Source organism: Zonotrichia leucophrys, unplaced genomic scaffold (assembly GCF_028769735.1).
Source record: "Zonotrichia leucophrys gambelii isolate GWCS_2022_RI unplaced genomic scaffold, RI_Zleu_2.0 Scaffold_211_86132, whole genome shotgun sequence".
Taxonomy (NCBI): domain Eukaryota; kingdom Metazoa; phylum Chordata; class Aves; order Passeriformes; family Passerellidae; genus Zonotrichia; species Zonotrichia leucophrys.
In genome coordinates this window covers 7,364-28,704 of record NW_026992416.1, presented here as the reverse complement: position 1 = coordinate 28,704, position 21,341 = coordinate 7,364, and the positions used below count along the sequence as shown (strand labels likewise).

Sequence of the window (21,341 nt, the reverse complement as noted above, 5' to 3'; positions counted from 1 at the left end):
ACACGAAAATGGTTTTTTGAGAAGAGTTGCTGAGAGCTTCCTTTGTGACCAACAGCACCAATCAGAGACTGGTTTTGGAGATTGACACCTTGTTAAACCACTAGAAAGCTGAAAGTGCCTCTATGAACACACATTTTAAAAATTAATAAACCCCAGGAAAAGCTCTCTTTTCCTTCCAGCCTGGCCTGGCTCCCGTCTCAGGTGGGCCGGGCTGGATAGGCACTGCCGTGGGGCCGGGCCCCTTCTCAGGGACCCTGCCCAGCCCTGTCCCAGCAGAGCCGGGCACCAGCAGCTGCCAGGCAGGGGCAGGGGAGGCCATCAGCCCCTGGTGTGTTCCAGCTGAGATCTCAGCCATTTCCCCCCAGTGTGGCTGCTGCACGAGATCATGTGGCTGAGGCCAGAGGTGGCCTTGTAACCCACACAGAGAGTGGCCCTGGGCCTGGAATAGAACCCAGCAGGGGCCAGAGACTGGCCATGGGGCTGATCCTGACACAGACCTCAGGGCAGCCTGAAAAATCCATCACCTTGATTGCTTCTGCCGCCACACAGCAGGAATCACATGGACCACCTGCAGGCCCTGGGTGAGATATTAACTCTTTCAGTGCATAGATAAGGCTTACAGACCTTCAGTCCTGCCTCGGGTCAGAGAAAAGGACAGACTGAAGACACGTAGAGAACAGCATGTGACATGAAGGTCAGTGAGAAGAAGTCAAGTCCCAGATGGGAGGGTTGAGCAGATGCCTCAGTCCTGGCCTGAAATCTTCTTGTAAGGCTATGGAGAAAATATAATTGATAGATCAGACTTTTTTTCCCTGTAACTCATTGAAAGTATTGTGGGATGGAAGTGCTCAAATTGTAGATTTGAGCAAAGGCATTTCTGCTAAAGCAAGCAGATGCTGAAGTAGTTGTGATCCTATGAGAAGTTTGAACAAAGAGAGAGAGAGAGGAGTGATGAAGACCCTTTGACCCCAGGGAAAGAAGAAAAAGACCTCGGTTCCCAGAGATGAAGATGGTCTCAGAAACAGATAAAGATAACCTTTGCTCTTGAATAGCTCATCCTTAAATTTATACCCCATAAGTTGATATAGTCGATATACACAGCTGTGGGAAGGCTGTGAAAAGATGGGGGGGACTTCACGATTGCAGTCATGGCAGCTGCCTTTCATGGAAATTAAAAGCAATGAGAGAACTTTTTTCTAGTGGAGAAGTCTCCATAAAATGACAAGAAGGACTCCTCTCCCTAAGTGAACTGAAGAAAGACAATTCTAGATGGGATAAACTGACTGAATTGTTTCTGTACACTCTTTGTGGGAAAGAAAATGTTGCAGGAGAGAGAAGAAATGTTTTAAAAGTTTTATTCTGATTCTTATTTTTTTACATTTAGTTACTGTTAATAAAGTTTTCTTTATACCCTTTTAAAGACTTAAACCTGCTTTCCTTTCCTTCTAATCCTATCTCAAAGCAGAAAATTAGTAAGTATATTCTAGTGGGGGTACTGGCATTTAGCCAGCACTTAACCCACCACACCTTAGTTCCACCAGTCCCTGCAGTGTCACAATGGCCCCTTGCTTCCCCAGGGCCCTGCAGTGTCACAATCATCACAGAATCACAGAATTAACCTGGTTGGAAAAGACCTTGGAAATCAGCAACTCCAACCTGCAACCCAACACCACCTTATCACCCAAACCATGGCACCAAGTGCCACATCCAGTAATTCCTTAAACACCTCCAGGGACGGTGACTCCATCACCTCCATGGGCAGCCCCTTCCAGTGCCCAATCACCCTTTCTGTGAAGAATATCTTCTCAGGTCCAGCCTTAACGTCCCTTGCCACAGCTTAAGGCTGTGTCCTCTTGTCCTGTCACTGTTCCCTGGGAGAAGAGCCCAACCACGTCCCGTCTGCCGACCCTCCTGTCAGGGAATTGCAGAGAGTGATGAGGCCCCCTTGAGCATCTTCTTCTCCAGGATAAACAACCCCACCTCCCTCAACCATTCCGCACTAAATTTCTGTTCCTCACCAGCCTTGTTGCCCTTCTCTGCACATGCTCCAGCCCCTCCATTGCCTTCCTAAATTGGGGGCCCAGAACTGGACACAGCACTCGAGGTGTGGCCTCACCAGTGCCGAGTGCAGGGGAAGAATCCCTGCCCTGCTCCTGCTGGCCACACCATTCCTGATCCAGGCCAGGAGCCTTTGGCCTTCTTGGCCACCTGGGCACAGTCCTGGCTCATGTGTCCATCAGTGCCCCCAGGTCCCTTTCTGCCTGGCTGCTGTCCAGCCCCTCTGTCCCCAGCCTGTAGTGCTGCAGGGGTTGTTGTGGCCAAAGTGCAGGACCCGGCACTTGGACTTGCTAAACCTCAGCTTGTTGGATTTGGGCCCTGGATCCAGCCTGTCCAGGGCCCTCTGCAGAGCCCTCCTACCCTCCTGCAGATCCACACTCACACCCAGCTTGGTGTCATCTGCAAATTTCCTCATGCTGGACTCAGTCCCCTCATGCAGATCATCAGTGCAGACATTGAAATCCACGCTGGCTGGCTCTGATCCCTCGGCCATCCTGTGGGTGCCCTGGGATGGCACTCAAGGTGATCTGTTCCATAACCTTGCTGGGCACCCAGGTCAGGCTGACAGGCCTGGAGTTCCCCAGCTCCTCCTTCCAGCCCTTCTTGGGGATGGGCTCACACTGGCACCTCCAGTGCTCTGGGACCTCCCTGCTGAGCCAGCACTGATGGTGAATGATGGAGAGCAGCTTGGGGAGCTCATCCACAGCTCCCTCATCCCCCTAGGATGGATCCCATCTGCTCCCAGAGACACCTGTGAGCATCTGAGTGGCTCAGCAGGTCACCAGCGGCTTCCTCCTGGATTCCAGAGGACTGTTCTGCTCCCTGTGCCCATCTACCAGCTCAGGAGAACACTTGTCCTGAGGACAACTTGATTTACTCTTGCAAACTGAGGCAAAGAAGGGGTTAAGCACTTCAGCCTTTTCCTCATCTTTGGTAACCATGTTCCTCCAATAAGGGATGGAGGTTCTCTTTAGCCCTCATTTTGCCATTAATATCACTATTAAATCATTTTTATTACTCTTCACAGCAGAAGCCAGGTTAAGCCCTAATTGAGTTTCAGCTCTCTAATTTTCTTTCTGCATGATCTAACAACATCCTTAAAATTTTCTGAGTTTCCTCTTTCTTTGTCCAGAAGTGATGCACCCTAATTTTTCCCTTGAGTTCCTGGAAGAAGTTCCATGCCCTGCCAGGACAGTCATTTTCCTTGCTATCTCACTTTTGGCTCAGAGGGACAGGTTGTTGCTGCTCCTTCAAGATTTCTTTCTTGAAGGGTGTCCATCCTTCCTGGAATCCTTTGTCTTAGAAGGCTGTTTCTCTTTAAAAAATCAGTACCTGATTCAGTACTCTCCAAAATCTCCATCCTGAACAGGCTAAAGTCTGCTCTTATAAATCCAATGCAGAGGATTCGATGATGCCCCTCCTTTCACAAAATGTTTAAAAACTCAATAATTTTTAGTCACTGTGCCCCAAAAGCCTCTGACCACCACATCTCCCACCAGCCTTTCTCTGTTTGTGACCAGCAGGAGACAGAGCTTTCCTTGGCAGTGGGAATTGCAGGAAACCTCCCCAAAGTGCAGCTTGGAAGGTTCAGCCTGGAGCTGAGGAGAAAGCAAAGTCCCTCGCAGGGCAGAATGTTGGTGCTGGAGGTGTGGCAGCGTGAGGCTGGGCCATGGCCGGGCTCTGTGTGCCAGGAGCCAGCAGCGCTGGGTGCAGGGAGCCCAGGGAGGGCACAGAAACCCTGGGTGAGAAATGCTGGGGCACAGCGAGATGGGCGAGTGCAGCCGGCCAGGGCAGAGGAGCAGCATGCCCAGGGGGCACAGCCTGCAGGACACATGGCCAAGGGCTGGGCAGGGCTGGCAGGGCTCCAGGCACCCAGGCCTTTGTGCCCTGGGCTCGGGCAGCGCCTCTGGAGGCCCCACAGGTGGAACTTTCCTGGTAGGGGCTGCACTTTGCTTCTCCCTCGGCCTCCCTGGAGAGGCTGGCAGGGGCTGCAGGTTGATGCCATTTGTCCTTGCTGCCCCTCACATCCCCCTGGCCCACCAAGAGCCCCGAGCCACCCGTGATGGACAGGCCCTGCTGGCCCAGGCTGGGCTCAGGGCTTGGCCTTTCTGCTTCCTGCAGCCAAGCCAGGCCTTGCTCAGCACTGCAGTTCCCTGCTCAGAGCCTTGGGCTCCCTGCAATCCTGGCCTCAAGGATCTGCTCTCAGCAGGCCCTGGGCAGCCTTTGGCACTCCCTGCCCTCACTGGGGCCCAGCCATGCCCCAAGGCACTTGGAGTTTTGCTCCTGACTCCTTGAGCAGCTTCTTCATCCTTCTCTCCGTGCCTGAGGATCCTGGACTAAGCCCTAAATCCACCATGGGTTTGATTAAAATATAGAAAGCCCTCAGAAGCTCTTTGTCTCTCTTCCATTGACTTTGAGTCTCCAGGGCTTGTGCAGTGATTGGAGTCAGTTTGGAGTTCTCTTCAGAGGGAGATTCCAAAGTGCACATAATTTTTAGGGTTTTTTATTTATCAGTTCAGAGAAGAGGTGACAGAAGCATTCCCCAAGTGATCTTGATGCCAAATGTCTCCTCATGAGGTCTGGACACAGAGAAGAATGAGCTCCTAGCAGGCTGAGCCTGTTTGGAAAAGCTGCTCCTCACCCCCAGCCTCACCATGTCTGAAATCGCCCACCTGAAACAGATATCCAAAAAAATTTTTTTAAAATATTCCTTTTTCTCTAAAAATAAAATTTGATAAATTAATAAAATTATAATTGTATTATTCTTATTTATAAAAATCTTATTGTGGAGTTTTATTACCTAATTTTTATGCTGTTCTAAAAAAACCTATACATTTTTAGCCACCAAAAAGTTATTGGTCATTGGTTCCAAGTAACACAATTCACTTAATTAATTAATTAGGCTCTATTGGCTATTTATTTCGTCCTCTTTATAGTAATGAGTAATATTTGCAGGCCTTTTGTAATCTTTTTTTTGTAATATTATTCTCACACAGGGTAAAAAAGGCCATTCTATCCATGGAAACATTTCTAGGGCACATTTGGGGCAGTTTTGGGTCTGGGGAGGGAATTCAGAGAGAACTTGAGGGTCTGGGGGACACTTCGGGGAGCCGGGTGGGCACTTGGAGGGGCACTCAGGGATTCCGAGGGACAGTTCAGGGCCCGGGGAAGCACTTGGGGGTGCAGGGGCACCCTTGGAAGTCAGGGAGGGGAATTTGGGGCACTTCGGGATCTGGGCGGGCGCCTCGGACGCGCGAACGAGTCTCTCTGGGGCGCGGGGGATGGTGGGAGTTGTAGGCGTGGGTAGCAAAAGGGTTAACGGGGCCGCGGATCATCACGGAAGTTTGAGGCGCAGCCGCAATGGCTCCCGGTGGGGCGCTGGGCATGACGGGAGATGAAGTCCTGGCTGGAACGGCGCTGGACGTGTGCCGCGGAGCATGATGGGAGCCGTAGTCCCGGAAGTGGCTCGAATGCAGCGTTTGGGGGTCCGGGAAGGCTCTTGGGGGACACTTCTGCGTTCGAGCCACGACTTGAGGTCCTCGGAGGAACGTAAACGGTTCGAGAGCACTTGCGGGGAGCTCGGGGAACTCCAACCGGGCTCTTTAGGGCGCGGGGCACGGCAGGAGTTTTAGGCGCGGGACTGTGTTCTGAGGGGCTCTGGGGCCGCGGAGCATGAGAGGAAATGAATTCCCAGAAATGGCTGTACCGGGCATCTGTGGGGTTGGGAGCACTCAGGAAGTCCGGGGGCGCTTTTGGGGGGTCCCGAATGGGCGCTAAGGGGGCACTGAGGGATCATGGAGGGTTTGGGGGACCCTTAAGAGGAATTAAGGGACAAACGGGTGGCGGATCCCGGGGTTTTGTGGAGCGCGGGGCATGATAGGCGTTGTAGTCCCGGCTCTAATGGTGCTCAATCGGGCCGCGAGGCATGACGGGAGTTGAAGGCCAAAAGAAAAGTAGGCGCCCACCCTAAGCACCGCCCCCGATTCCAGCGCTGATTGGCCTTATTTGGTGATGGGCGGGAGCTTCGGCAAATGGGAGTTGGGGGAGGCAGGAACAGCCTCCTCAGTCCCTCCCAGTACGGCCCGGTTCATCCCCAGTACAGACCAGCACAACCCCAGTACAGCCCAGTTCCTCCCAAGCAGAACCCAGTACAACTCCAGTGCCCCTCCAATCCCTCCCAGTACAGCCCAGTCCCTCCCAATACACCTGAGTTTATTCCCAGTCCCTCCCAGTTCCCCCCAGTATCATCCACAGGATGCCCCAGTATCTCCCAGTCTTCCCCACAATATTGCCAGTGTCCCCAATTTGCAGCAGTATCCCCCAGTGTCACTCCCAGTATGTCCCAGTCTCTCCCACAGCATTCCCAGTGTCATTCCCAGTATGTCCCAGTGTCTCCCACAGCGTTCCCAGTGTTCCCCAGTATGTCCCAGTCATCCCCAGTGTTTCCAAGGACAGTTTCATTTGTCACGGTGGCCGTGGCAGCCAAACCCAGCAGTGGGCTCAGTGCAGTGCCCATGGCCACAGTCCCTTGCAGTGCCCAGTGCAGCTTGGGCTGATGATCCACCCTCACAGCTGGCCCAGGGCAGCTCTGCAGTGCCTTTGGTGGCACCTGGGGCTGGCACACACCTGAGCAGTGTGTCTGTTTGCACTGGGGAAACTCAGCAGTTTGAGATTGCTGCACAAAGTAAAGAAAGGGAAAACGCCTCTCAGGCTGGGTGCAGCCAGCTCTGCAAGCACAGCAGGGCCCAGGGCAGTGAGGACAGACAGGATGGGGCTGGGCAATGTGGAGCAAGGTTGTCCACACTGGGTCAGAGATCCAGGCACAGCTTCTGTGAGCAGGCCAGAGCTGCTGAGGAGAGACCCTTGGTCAATACCAATCACAGAATGCTGCAATCACCTCTGCTCTAAAGAGAAATTTAATCAAAGACACCCTTTAAAAAAGGAATGTATATTTTATTACTGCTCTTTGAAATCTTTCTCCATAACTGGACTAGGAAAACTTTAATGACCCTCTCAGGGCTTTGCTGTTGTTTACATCAGACTCAGTCTTTGAGAGTCAATAACACAAAGTTAAATTTAAACTCCAAATTTTCTTGAAGTTTTAATGGCTCCCTGAAGGACACCACTGGGAAAGTTGTCCCCAGGTTCCAGTTAGAGCAGAACACATGGAGGCAGTGATGACAGCTGGGGACAAACAAGGCAAAGGTGTCTCTGTGCTGAGCACACCTGGATGTGTTTGAGGAATGCAAAGGGCCAAGGCCTGAGCCCCAGCCCCTGGCCAGGCAGATCCTGTCCCTCCCTCCTTTCTCAGGGCTCTTCCCGGGATGGGCACTGGCATGTGGGGATGTGCAATGGCAAGGGCAGGAGCATGGGGCGGCCCCTGCCAGGCTGCTGAGCAGGGACAAGGAGGCAATGAGGCCCCAGCCCTGCAAGGGTCACTTGTCCCCTCATGGCCTCAGGCCCAGGCCCAGCAGCCATGGCCAAAGTGCTGCCCAAGGTGGCTCTGGCAGGGCTGTCTTGCAGCTGCTGCCCATCCCTGTGCCCTGTGCAGCCCAGGCTGTCCCACGGTGTCCCTGCCCTGCGCCTCTGTCCCTGCAGGCTGTCGGCATCCCCCGGCTGCCCCACCTGGCTGGGCCCTTCCTTTGCTGACAGCTCTGCCTCCTGCCTGCCTCTGCCTGCCCACACAAAGCCTTGGGCTGATACCAAAAGGGTTCATTCCATTTTTACTGTGCCTGTGAACTTTCAGCACAGGAACAAGGCATGCAGGGGCTGCTTTCCCAGCAGGAATGGTTGGAGGGAAGATGAAGACATCTGGCTGAAGGGTGCAGGGATAGAGAAAACAAGGACTGAATCTGGGAACTTGGGGTGTGTTTTATGGAAATGGGTAAATTGTAATTCACATTTAGTGACTGTATTTAAACAACACACTGGTAGGATTACATTTCCATGTGATGTTGGGAGTTATCCCTCACTACAGCTCAGGCCTGAGTAAATTATACCCTCTGAAATAGCAAATGAGAGCAGCTCTGTGCTGAGTGGAGTGGAAACTGAGGACAGCAGAGGAGACCTGGGAGGGATTGAAGGGAGGTTTCAGAGATGGTGGATCATTTTAGCATAATAGAGAACAGCCAGAGAAAGAAAGAATTAATGCAATGGGCAGATAGGGAAAACAGACAGGACCCAAACAGAAAGGAATTTCCCTGCCAGGGCAGGGCTGTAGTGCAGCATGTCCCCCAGAAGGAGCCTTTGTGTGGGCAAGCAGAGGCAGGCAGTCATGGTCCTCAGTGGGAGCCATTAAAACTCCAAGAAAATTTGGAGTCTAAATTTAACTTTGAGTTCTTTAGAAGTTTTTTGAAGACACTGTCAAGGACTGAGTCTGATGTAAACAACAGCAAAGCCCTGAGAGGGTCATTAAAGTTTTCCTAGTCCAGTTATGGAGAAAGATTTCAAAGAGCAGTAATAAAATATACATTCCTTTTTTAAAGGGTGTCTTTGATTAAATTTCTCTTTAGAGCAGAGGTGATTGCAGCATTCTGTGATTGATATTGACCCAGGGTCTCTCCTCAGCAGCTCTGGCCTGCTCACAGAAGCTGTGCCTGGAGCTCTGACCCAGTGTGCACAACCTTGCTCCACATTGCCCAGCCCCATCCTGTCTGTCCTCACTGCCCTGGGCCCTGCTGTGCTTGCAGAGCTGGCTGCACCCAGCCTGAGAGGGGTTTGCCCTTTTTGGGGTTTTTTGCAGCAATCTCAAACTGCATAGTTTCCCCAGTGCAAACAGACACACTGCTCAGGTGTGTGCCAGCCCCAGGTGCCACCAAAGGCACTGCAGAGCTGCCCTGGGCCAGCTGTGAGGGTGGATCATCAGCCCAAGCTGCACTGGGCACTGCAAGGGGCTGTGGCTGTGGGCACTGCACTGAGCCCACTGCTGGGTTTGGCTGCCACGGCCACCGTGACAAATGAAACTGTCCTTGGAAACACTGGGGAGGACTGGGACATACTGGGGGACACTGGGAACGCTGTGGGAGAGACTGGGAGTGACACTGGGGACGACGGGGACAGACTGGAGACAATGGGGCCATTGCGGAGAAGACTGGGGACACTGGGGCATCCTGTGAATGACACTGGAGGGAACTGGAAGGGACTGGGAATAAACTCAGGGTTATTGGGAGGGACGGGGCTGTACTGGGAGGGACTGGAGGGGCACTGGGGTTGAACTGGGTTCTACTTGGGATGAACTGAGCTGTACTGGCATTGCACTGGTCTGTACTGGGGATGAACAGGGCTGTATTGGGGGGGACTGGAGAAGTTGAATGGGCTGTTCCCGCCTTTGCCACATCCCATTTGCCGAGGCTCCCGCCCGTCATCACTCGAAGCCAATCAGCGCCAGAGATCGGAGACTCGGGGACGGTGCCTATCTCAGCCACAACTCCCGTCATGCCCCGCGGCCCAATTGAGCCCCATTGGAGCCGGGACTACAACGCCCGTCATGCCCCGCGCTCCACAGAACCACCGGGATCGGCCCCCCATTTGTCCCTTAAGTGTCCCCCAGACCCTCCAGGATCCCTCACTGCCCCCTTAGCGCCCATTCGGGACCTCCTAAAAGCGTCCCCGGATCCCCTGAGTGCTCCCGACCCCACAGATGCCCGGTACAGCCACTTCTGGGAATTCATCTCCTCTCCTCCCCCGCGGCCCCAGAGCCCCTCAGAACACAGTCCTGCGCCTAAAACTCCTGCCGTGCCCCGCACCCTAAAGAACCTTGTTAGAGGTCCTCGAACTCCCCGCAAGTTCTCTCGAACCGCTTACGTTCCCCCGAGGATCTCAAGTCGCGGCTCGGACGCAGGAGTCTCCGCCCAGAACCTTCCCGGACTCCCAAACAAAGCGTTCGAGCCACTTCCGGGACTACGGCTCCCATCATGCTCTGCGGCGCATGTCCAGTGCTGTTCCAGCCGGGACTTCATCTCCCGTCATGCCCTGCGCCCCACTGAGAGCCATTGCAGCTGCGTCTCGGACTCCCGTGATGCTCCGCGGCCATGTTAAACTGCATTAGCCCCCCGTCTACAACTCCCATCACACCCCACGCCCCAGAGAAGCCTGTCAGGGCCCCCCCAAGGGCCCGCCCGGATCCCGAAGGGCCCCAAATTCCCCTCCCTGACCTCCAAGGGTCCCCCTGGACCCCCAAGTGCTGCCCCAGACCACGAACTGTCCCTCAGGATCCCTGAGTGCCCCTCCAAGTGCCCACTCGGCTCCCCCAAGTGTCCTCCAGACCCTCAAGTTCTCTCTGAATTCCCTCTCCAGACCCCAAACTGCCCCAAATGTGCCCCAGAAATGTCACCAGAGACCCCAAAGTGGCCTTTTTTACCTTTTCTGTGAAAATGATAAAAAAGGATTACAAAAGGATTTAAAATGGGGCTAATTAGCATTAAGGAGAAATCAAGAGCCACACTGGACAGTGAATTAATGAAGGGAATCGTGTTACTCAGAACCAATGACCAATAAATTTTTTGCTTTCTAAAATGGTATGGGTTTTTTAATATAAACATTCAAATTTGGTAATACAAATATAGAATAATAATACTATAAATAAGAAAAATAATTCAGTTAATTTTCTTTTAAGGGGAGATGAATAATTGTTTTTATGTTTTGCGACATCAGTCTGTAAGAGATGGTCCAAAGATCCCTCATCTGCCTCACAGCCGCCGTCAAGGACAGAGATTGAAGCCCTCCCCAAGGACTGAGATGAGACCCTTCAAATTCTAACCCAGAGGTGCTGGCCTGACTGGAGCGGGATGTCTGCCATGGGAAGAGGGATGTTTCCCATAGGAACCAGTCTTGAAACAACGGGCCCTGCTCACTGCTGGCACCGGTTTGTGCTGTTCAGACCTGGACTGTCTGTGCCTGTTCCCAATGGATTTATTCTCCACTGTGCCCTCCATGTGCCGTCCTGCTCCCTCCCGGCGGTAGATTATAAAAGAGCCCTGAGTTAACCAAAGGCTTTGTGACTCTCCCCGACGTGACCAGACAGAACTATTGGCTGGACCACGAGGATTTCATCTCCCTGTTGGTAGCTATTCCCCTCAACCAACCCTCCTTTCTCTCTCTCTCTCTGTCCTTTATCTCCTTTCTAATCCTTCTGTTGCATCTGCTGTGGGCACACAATAAAAGGTGCATTTGTTTTGATTAATACTGAAAGTCCCCTGCTATGTGTCTTTAGGTATTGGAAAATAATGAAAAATAAACTACACATAGTTCATAGTATAAAATGTAGGCACCAGCCCAGGGGCAGGGAGTCTGCCTCTGTCTGACTTCTGGCAGGCCAGAGAAAAAAATTTTATAAATAAGAAACAATAAAGAACCTTGGAAACCAGAGCCGAAGAATTCAGACTTCTTCAAAACACCAGGCTGGGTAAAAGGGATTCTCAGGGTCATCCCTGACCACAGGGAACCGGAGATTGGCCTTCTGGGCTACCTGGGTCAACATTAGAGTAAATCTGGAAGTTTTCCTCTAGCCCATTAAGCCATGGTGCTGGGGTCTCGTCTTTTTTCTGGTTGCTGTCAAAGGCTAAGCTGGTATTACTCCCTCTAGGCACTGATTCTTTTATCCCTCTGGTCATCATGGACTGTAATCTCTCATATTCCTTCTCCCCTCTTCTTGATTAGGGTCCCAGTCAGGCTCCACTAAAGGCATTTTTTGGTCACCTGGGGGCCAGGGTTGGTTTTCTCGCTCCCAAATTTTCATTCTTGCGGTTCTTATTAATCGAGTCTCTCCTGGGGAAAATAGGATGTTAAAGATGAAGTTCAATTCTCCCCATGGATAAATATTAGGGCTAAAAGTGGATCAATTTGATTTGCTATTCCGACTGGCTCTTCCACTAAATTTCACAATTCTTTTTTTTAAAGTTTAAAACTTCGGATGCAGTCAAAGGAGCATTTACAAATCCAGTCTCACGGACCACCCCGCCCATGGGAACTTCTCTGAGGGGGAACAATTTTTCCACTTCAGCCTCTTTCAATAGGTTGTAACAACATCAGCTGTGGAGGCTGACTGGGTAACTTCACTCTTGGGCATGAGATTCTGAGATGTTGTTCGGCTTCTCAATTGTGCTGGGGAGGCAGAGCAGGAGCTTGCTGGTGAATAAGGGGTGCATGAGATGGTAGAGGTAAGGGAAGAGTAGGGAAGGGTAAAGAGAGTAAGAAGAGGGTTGAGGGAAAGGTGGTGGAGGTATAACTGGGTTAGGAGGTGGTAAAGGAATGACAGCTGGGAGAGGAGGAGGAATTGGGTCCACGGAAAGAGGAACTGGAGGAAGGATTTGAGGTACTGCAAGGGTAGGAGGGAGGTAAGTGATCAAGGGGGTCCCAGTTTTTGTTAGCCTTCCCAGCCACTTTTTCTTCTTTTACTTTAGTAGCTTGCTTTCCCTCTTTTAATTTATAGACTCTTGTATTTTCCTCGTCTGAGGCATTCTTTAGTCAACAGGTGACGTTCTGAATGTGATGGGCCTTTTGCAGGAACTTGAGGCAAAACAGAAGTTGCATCACCTTTGGACAGAGAGGCAGGCAACTCAGGAAATGTTTAAGGATGTTGTTAGGTCATGCAGAAAGAAAATCAGAGAGGTGAAAGCTTAAGGCTTAACCAGGTCACTTCTGTGAAGGATAATAAAAATGTTTCTATAAATAGATTAATGGCAAAAAGAGGTACAAGGACAATCTCCATCCATTATTGGGGGAGATGTGGTTACCAAATATGAGGGAAAGGATGAGGTACTTAACCCCTTCTTTGCCTCAGTTTTCAAGAACAAAACAGGTTGCACTTAGGAGAAGTGTTCTCCTGAGCTGGTGGATGGGCACAGGGAGCAGAGCAGCCCCCTGTAAACCAGGAGGGAGCAGCTGGGGACCTGCTGAGCCACTCAGATGCTCACAGGGGTCACTGGGAGCAGATGGGATCCATCCCAGGGGCATCAGAGAGCTGTGGATGAGCTCCCCAAGCTGTTCTCCATCATTTACCATCAGTGCTGGCTCAGCAGGGAGGTCCCAGAGGACTGGAGGTGCCAGTGTGAGCCCATCCCCAAGAAGGACTGGAAGGAGGAGCTGGGGAACTCCAGGCCTGTCAGCCTGACCTGGGTGCCCGGCAAGGTTATGGAACAGATCACTTGAGTGCCATCACATGTGGGATCTCAGGATCTGAGTCCTGGGATGCCGGGCCTCCGAGACCACCCTTGGGGGGCCCGGGAGTCCTGGAATGTTGCCAGAAGTGTCTGGTGGCAGGACTTTGACCCTACACGGGAGACGACACCTTTATGAAGATAAGAGGACTTCACCGGGGTGAATGGCGAAAAGATTAGCTAATTAGAGGGTGAGACACAGGGTTTAGGATTTATGTACAGGGGGGTTTAGAGGAGTAAGATGGAGGAATTGGGGTGTGTCCTGCCCTCCTTCTTCTTCCTCTTCTCCTCCATCTTCTTTGGCCACGGTGGCACCTTTGGATTGGTTATTACTGAGAGTGCACCGAGTTATAAGAATAAATGGTATTGGGGAAAAATGATAAATATTGTACACGTAACGATGGGTATAAAGATACGTGGCGGTCCGGAGGACGGCACAGTGTGCTCATGGCTGACTGCTGAGCAGATCTCTGTTCGGCTGAAAGAACATCTTTTAGATAAGCAATTAATAAACATAAAAACCGAAAGAAGAACTGAAGCCTCTTCTCGTCCTTCGATACGCGGGCTGCCCCAAGGCCACCACGGGCCTTTCCAGGCCCCTCAAACAGCCGAGATAACCGGACAATCACAGGGCACCCACAGGATGGCTGAGGGATCAGAGCCAGCCAGCGTGGATTTCAATATCTGCACTGATGATCTGAATGAGGGGACTGAGTCCAGCATGAGGAAATTTGCAGATGACACCAAGCTAGGTGTGAGTGTGGATCTGCTGCAGGGTAGGAGGGCTCTGCAGAGGGTCCTGGACAGGCTGGATCGAGGGCCCAAATCCAACAAGGTGAGGTTGAACAAGACCAAGTGCCGGGTCCTGCACTTTGGCCACAACAACCCCTGCAGCTCTACAGGCTGGGGACAGAGTGGCTGGACAGCGGCCAGGCAGAAAGGGACCTGCAGGGACTGATGGACAGCAGGCTGGACATGAGCCAGCATTGTGCCCAGGTGGGCAAGAAGGCCAATGGCCCCTGGCCTGGATCAGGAATGGTGTGGCCAGCAGGAGCAGGGCAGGGATTATTCCCCTGTGCACAGCAATGATGAGGCCACACCTCGAGTGCTGTGTCCAGTTCTGGGCTCCAATTTAGCAAGGACATGGAGGGGCTGGAGCATGTCCAGAGAAGGGCACCAAGGCTGGGGAGGGGTCTGGAACACAAGTCTTCTTCAGAGTGTCTGAGGGAGCTGGGGTTGTTTATCCTGGAGAAGGGGAGGCTCTAGGGAGACAGGGTGGTGTCAGGGCACAGGTTAGACTTGATGATTTCCAAGGTCTTTTCCAACCTTTCTGATTCTGTGACTCTCTGGGACCACCCTTGGAGCAGTTGCAGGATGAGCGCTGGGCCTCCTCTTCAGAAGCTCCAGCAGCCCAGGTCCCTCAGCTTCTCCTGCCAGCCCCAAAGCCCATCCTGTCAGTCCTGCAGAGCTTCTGCAGCTCCTCCTCACTGCCCAGAACAGGGAGCCCCAGAGGCAGACACAGCAGCCCAGATGTGCCCTCCTGGCCTGGGGTGCCTCTGGCAAGGGAGCAGCACAGGGCACTGCAGGAGCCTGCAGACAATTCCTGCAGCACTTGTAGGATGGCCCTGCTGCCCAAGGGACGTTCCCATGGGGCCAAGTCAGGAAGTGCAATGGGGAGTGGGGCCAGAGAGGAAAGGGCAAACAGGGATGGGCTGTTTGCAGGGGAGGGAACAGGGGTGGGCAGTAGGAAGAAATTTGTAACAGGAAGAGTAAAGAAAGCAAAGGTGAAGCCAAGGAAATGCTCAGGGCAGCTTGGGGGTGGCTGCCAGACAGCCCTGGCTCTGAGCAACCGCATCTGCAGGGGCACAGGAAACTCCCAGCTGATGGGAACAAACTTTCTGGCTGACTGCAGAGGCCAGGACAAAGCTGAGTGGTTTCCCTGGTGTCCCCCTGCCCTTGCTGGCCCCAGGGGCTGATGGCATTTGTGCTCCCTCAGGTTCATGTCCCCACACAACAACATGGGTGTGCTCCCCCTGCTGTGTGCAATGCAAACAGGGGCTGCTGAGCCAGTGCTGCCGTGTCTGTGCCTGCAAGGATGGGGCACCTGTGTGAGCTGGGGGAGAGGCCAGGGTTGCAGAGGGGGGATGTTGTTGGCAGCTCCATGAGGACGCTCTGGGACGCTGCCCTGGGCTGTGCAGCGCACTGGGGATGGATCAGCCCCTGCTCTGCTGCTCCTTCCCATCTGCCCCAGGGCCCTTGCAGAGCCCCAGCCATGCTGTTTGCCCCCAGCCTGCCCACGGCCAGCCTGGGGCTGCTCACGCGGCTTTTCTGTGCTGAGCATTGGCCTGGCTGTGTTCTTGAGAGAGCCTGGGCAAGGAGCCTGGAGCCCCCAGGCCCTGGGCTGAGGCGTCAGCGCTGCCCCAGCAGTGCCCATGGCCTGTCCCTGCTGCAGCCCCGGCACTGCCACACCCAGGACTGTGCCCGGCCCCGAGAGCACTCAGGCCCTGCAGCAACACCAGGGCCACCAGGGCAGTGGGGCAGGGCCACGGCAGCAGCACTGGCAACACCAAGTGCTGCTGCTGCTGGGCACAGCTGCTGGGCCAGCACTGATCTGCCCCCAGCTCTGCACACAGACATTGCTGCTGCAGCTCCAGAGAAGGCAACAACAGGGGGATCTTTGGTGAAAACTCTGCTGGGAGATCCTTTATTTCATTTAAAGGAACTGAGAGCACAGCTCCTCATTGACATAGTCTGTGAGCTACAGCCAATTTGGAGGTAAACAAAATGAAATGAAGCACAAATAATATCTTTTCTTTGTGGACAGTATTAAAAAACTGAAACAAAGGAAAGAAAAGAACAAAGAAATCACAAAATCAAGCAACAACTATCAAAGATAAGTTTTATTACAAGTGATATGCAGAAACTAGCCAGCAGTTTAATTCTTCTGAAACCATCCAGTCGTTAGTCTCCACCCTGCAGCCTTGAGCTCCTGGTTCCTCAGGCTGTAGATGAGGGGATTCAGGGCTGGAGGCACCACCGAGTACAGAACTGACACTGCCAGATCCAGGGATGGGGAGGAGATGGAGGGGGGCTTCAGGTTGGCAAAAAGAGCAGTGCTGATAAACAGGGAGACCACAGCCAGGTGAGGGAGACAGGTGGAAAAGGCTTTGTGCCGTCCCTGCTCACATGGGATCCTCAGCACAGCCCTGAAGATCTGCACATAGGAGAAAACATTGAAAACAAAACATCCAGAAGCTAAACAGGCCATAATAGCAAGAAGCCCAAGCTCCCTGAGGTTTGAGTCTGAGCAGGAGAGTGTCCTGGGTTGACTATATGATGCTTTTATCCCCAATCGTCTCATTCTGTTTATGCTGAATAATAATAAGTTTTGTACCTTTAAGAGTGTTACAGAGAGTGAAGGGGGAGGGAGAAGAAGCGCGCAGTTTTGTTTTTCAGACACTGCACTCCTCCACATTCCTGCTCCTGACTGTGTTGTCTGCGGACAGACAGCGGGACAGAGAGCTCTTCTTTTGCTTTTTAGTTAGTGTTAGCTAGCTGAGGCAAAGAAGTTCCCTGGACTGTTTTTTCCCTTTTTCTTTGGACCTCTTGGAACTGCTCTGGACTGAACACCCAGGAGAGCACCGGCAGCTGCAGCTGTGGCCCACCAGGCCGGGCCTGGCCTGCGACAATTCCAGCACTGAGAGACTGATCAGAGACTGAGTGAGCTGCTGCTTGAACCCGGGGTTTTTCTCAGTTTGTCATCTCTTTTAGAGTGGCAAGGGGTCTCATTGTTTTGATACTGTTTTGGTCTTATTGTTTAATAAACAGGGGGTTTTTTTCCACCTTTCTCCTAGGAGGTATTTTTCTTTCCTCCCGGACCAGTTGGGGGGAGGGGCCGATTGGATCTGCTTTTCCCACCGGAGCTCCTTTGGGGGGATTCTTCCCCAAATTTGCTCTAAACCTGGACAAATACATGAATTGGCGCCCAACGTGGGGCTCGAAAATGTGGAAAAAAGCCCTATTAATTGTGTGTCTGTTGTTGTTAAAGCAGTTAGTAGACATGATGCTTGGACCCCTGATGTCTCTGGTTGTGAAAGCCTCTGTATGGCTCTGGGCTCTAGACCTTTTTGAGGTTTCAATACCTTTCTGGTCATTAGGATTATTGTCCTTAACAAGTAATTTTTACGGTAGAGGGGTACGGATTGGAATAGCTGTTGTGCTGGCCCTGGTGATAATGATTTATAAAGCGTTCAAAAAGATACTGACCTCTGTTTACAGCATGTATGGTTTATGGTTTCTTCATCCTATCCTGCATCCCAATTCCAATGGTATGTTTTGGGAATTTATTAGTAACTACACTCAGTCTGTTAGAGGAGGAGCTAAGAATGAGACTTTCCAGCCTTCCCTTTCCCTCTTCTCCTTTGGATCGGTTATGTCACTTTTTGAGAATGTTCAGTTTCCCCTGAATGTTAAAGAGACCATCTTTCTGGTATTTAATTTGGTAAGTTTCCTCTATATGGTCTGCAGCTTCTCTAGAATGAGGGCTGAGATATCCAGAGGAGCTGGTGAGACCCCTGATCCAGAAGCAGATGCAGGCGTGAAAAATCCTGAGTGGGGTGGAGAATGGGAAAATATAGGCCAAACCCTGAAGGAATTTTCTGATCCTGTAGACTGGGATTTCCCACGGGAACAAATTCAGAACGCAGCAGAGGTGGGGAAATACCTAAAGGAGAAGTGCCATGACGATTCTAAGGAGAAAAGGCTAATTGCAATAAGCTGGGCCCTGGCCTATGCTTATCGCACTTTGTTAGATACTGTCGGGCAGCAGACAGAGGCAGGGGGGCAGGGAGATAAATCAGCTATCCCAGTCACTCAAGCTGTAGCCAACAGCCCAGGCTCAGAGCCAGCATCTAAACCCATGGCTGTTGCTACCAGTACTAGAAGTGGGAAACGCACGGAAAAAACTGATCGACCAGTGGATGATGATGATGATGATAGTGGTGATACAGGAGAAGGAACCTCAATGCCTCCTGATGTAAAATCAGGAGTCAAAGCAGCAGGTGCAAGATCAGACGCAAATATTGAGTCTTATTCCCTGAAGGACCTTCGTGGCCTAAGGAAGGACTACACTCGAAGGTCTGATGAATCCATAATTAGTTGGCTGGTCCGTCTCTGGGATGCTGCAGGCGAGGCTACAATTTTGGATGGCACTGAAGCCAGGCATTTGGGATCCCTGTCACAGGATACTGTCATAGACCAAGGAATGATGAGGGGGGCTAACTCTCAGAGCCTCTGGGAACGAGTCCTAAGAAGTGTAGCAGAAAGATACCTGTGTGCAGACGATCTCTATATGCAGCAGACTCAGTGGAAGACAATAGAGCAAGGGATCCAACGCCTGAGAGAAATGGCCGTGGTTGAGATTATCTTCTCAGATGATGTAACAACTAGGAACCCAGACTTAGTACCATGCACGTCTGTGATGTGGCGAAAACTCGTACGACTCGGGCCACAAGAATATGCCTCTGCCTTAGCCATCATGAAGAGGGATGAGAGGGGTGAGACTGTGCTTGACATGGCAAGGAAGCTCCGAGCATATGCAGATGCTGTACATGGCCCAACACATGCCAGAATCGCAGCAGTGGAAACACGTCTTCAAAAATTAGAGGACAAGATAGAGGAGGGTCACAAGAAACTGAGGGAGGAGATTAAAGAGAGCTTTCTCCAAATCTCGGCGGTACAGATCAGAGGTTCTGGTACCCAACGCAGACGTTCCCCAGACGGCGAGAGAAGGTACATCCCACGAGCTGAGCTGTGGTTCTATTTGCGTGATTGTGGAGAAGACATGAGGAGATGGCATAGACAACCTACCTCTGCTCTGGCACAACGGGTGAGACAACTGAAGATTCAGAGAGGAAGTTCCAAAAGGGAAGCAGCTCCAGTGGCCAGTAACCGAACTGTCACATATGATGATAATGACAATATTTTTGATCCCCTTGAAGGAACCTCCAAGACATATGCCCAGGGAAAGAAGGATAACCAGGCTTAGAGGGGCCCTGCCTCTAGCCAGGTAGAGGCTGGGGAAAACCGTGTTTTTTGGACTGTGTGGATTCGTTGGCCTGGCACATATGAACCACAAGAATACAAAGCTTTGGTTGACACTGGTGCACAATGCACATTAATCCCATCAAGACATGTGGGGACAGAGTCTGTTTCTATTGCTGGTGTGACAGGGGATCACAGGATTTTACTTTGGTAGAAGCTGAGGTGAGCTTGACTGGAAATGAGTGGAAGAAACACTCTATTGTGACTGGCCCAGAGGCCCCATGTATTTTGGGCATAGACTACCTTCGAAGTGGGTATTTCAAAGACCCAAAGGGACTCAGATGGGCATTTGGAATAGCTGCTGTAGAGACAGAGGGTGTCAAGCAGTTGAACAGCTTGCCTGGACTGTCAGACAGCCCATCTGCAGTAGGTCTCCTGAAGGTGGAAGAGCAACGAGTGCCAATTGCCACCTCAACAGTGCACCGCCGACAGTACCGAACGAATCGAGATGCTGTGATCCCCATCCATAAGATGATCCGAGAGCTGGAGAGCCAAGGGGTGGTCAGCAAGACCCACTCACCCTTCAACAGCCCCATCTGGCCTGTGCGAAAATCTGAAGGAGAATGGAGATTGACTGTGGACTATCGTGCATTGAATGAAGTGACCCCACCCCTGAGCGCTGCTGTGCCGGACATGCTGGAACTCCAGTACGAGCTGGAGTCCAAGGCAGCAAGGTGGTACGCCACTATAGACATTGCCAATGCATTTTTCTCCATTCCTCTGGCAGCAGAATGCAGGCCTCAGTTTGCTTTCACCTGGAGAGGCGTGCAGTACACCTGGAACCGATTGCCCCAGGGGTGGAAGCACAGCCCCACCATCTGCCATGGACTGATCCAGGCTGCACTGGAAAAGGGTGAGGCTCCAGAACATCTGCAATATATTGATGACATCATTGTGTGGGGGAAGACAGCAGCAGAGGTGTTCGAGAAAGGGGAGAAAATTATCCAGATTCTCCTAAAAGCTGGCTTCGCCATCAAGAAGAACAAAGTCAAGGGACCTGCTCAAGAGATCCAGTTTCTGGGAGTGAAGTGGCAAGACGGACGGCGTCAGATTCCCACCGATGTCATCAACAAGATCACAGCAATGTCTCCACCCACCAATAAGAAAGAGACACAAGCTTTCCTAGGCGCCATAGGTTTTTGGAGGATGCATATTCCCGAATACAGTCAGATCGTGAGCCCTCTCTACCTGGTCACCCGTAAGAAGAACACTTTCCACTGGGGCCCAGAGCAGCAACAAGCCTTTGCACAGATCAAGCAGGAGATTGCTCATGCAGTAGCCCTTGGCCCAGTCAGGACAGGACCAGAGGTGAAGAATGTGCTCTACTCTGCAGCCGGGAACCATGGCTTGTCCTGGAGCCTTTGGCAGAAGGTGCCTGAGGAGACTCGGGGTCGACCACTGGGATTTTGGAGTCGAAGCTACAGAGGGGCTGAAGCCAACTATACTCCAACAGAGAAAGAAATCCTGGCTGCCTATGAAGGAGTCCAGGCTGCTTCGGAGGTAATAGGCACTGAAGCACAACTCCTCCTGGCACCCCGACTACCCGTGCTGGGGTGGATGTTCAAAGGCAAGGTTCCTTCCACTCACCATGCCACCAGTGCTACATGGAGCAAGTGGATTGCTCTCATCACTCAGCGCGCCCATATAGGTAAACTGAATCGCCCTGGGATTTTGGAGGTCATTACAAATTGGCCCGAAGGTGAAAACTTTGGTCTCTCTGATGAAGGGGAACAAGAAGAGACACGAGCTGAAGAAGCTCCACCATACAACCAACTGCCAGCAGAAGATACACAATACGCTCTCTTTACTGATGGGTCGTGCCGCATTGTGGGAATGAACCGGAAGTGGAAAGCAGCTGTATGGAGCCCCACACGGCAGGTGGCAGAGGCCACTGAAGGAGAAGGTGGATCAAGCCAACTTGCTGAACTCAAAGCTGTTCAACTGGCCCTGGACATTGCTGAGAGAGAGAAGTGGCCAAAGCTCTACCTTTATACGGATTCATGGATGGTAGCCAATGCTCTGTGG

At 52.0% G+C, this 21,341-nt stretch overlaps 1 long non-coding RNA gene across 1 annotated transcript; it reads left to right on the top strand.

Annotated features, from left to right (window-relative positions):
* Positions 1-9,509: 9,509 nt before the first annotated feature.
* Positions 9,510-11,239, top strand: LOC135461179 (uncharacterized). Its single transcript, XR_010443343.1, has 2 exons — positions 9,510-10,574; positions 10,711-11,239. It is a non-coding gene; the product is annotated as an uncharacterized LOC135461179 (long non-coding RNA).
* The last annotated feature ends 10,102 nt before the right edge of the window (positions 11,240-21,341 follow it).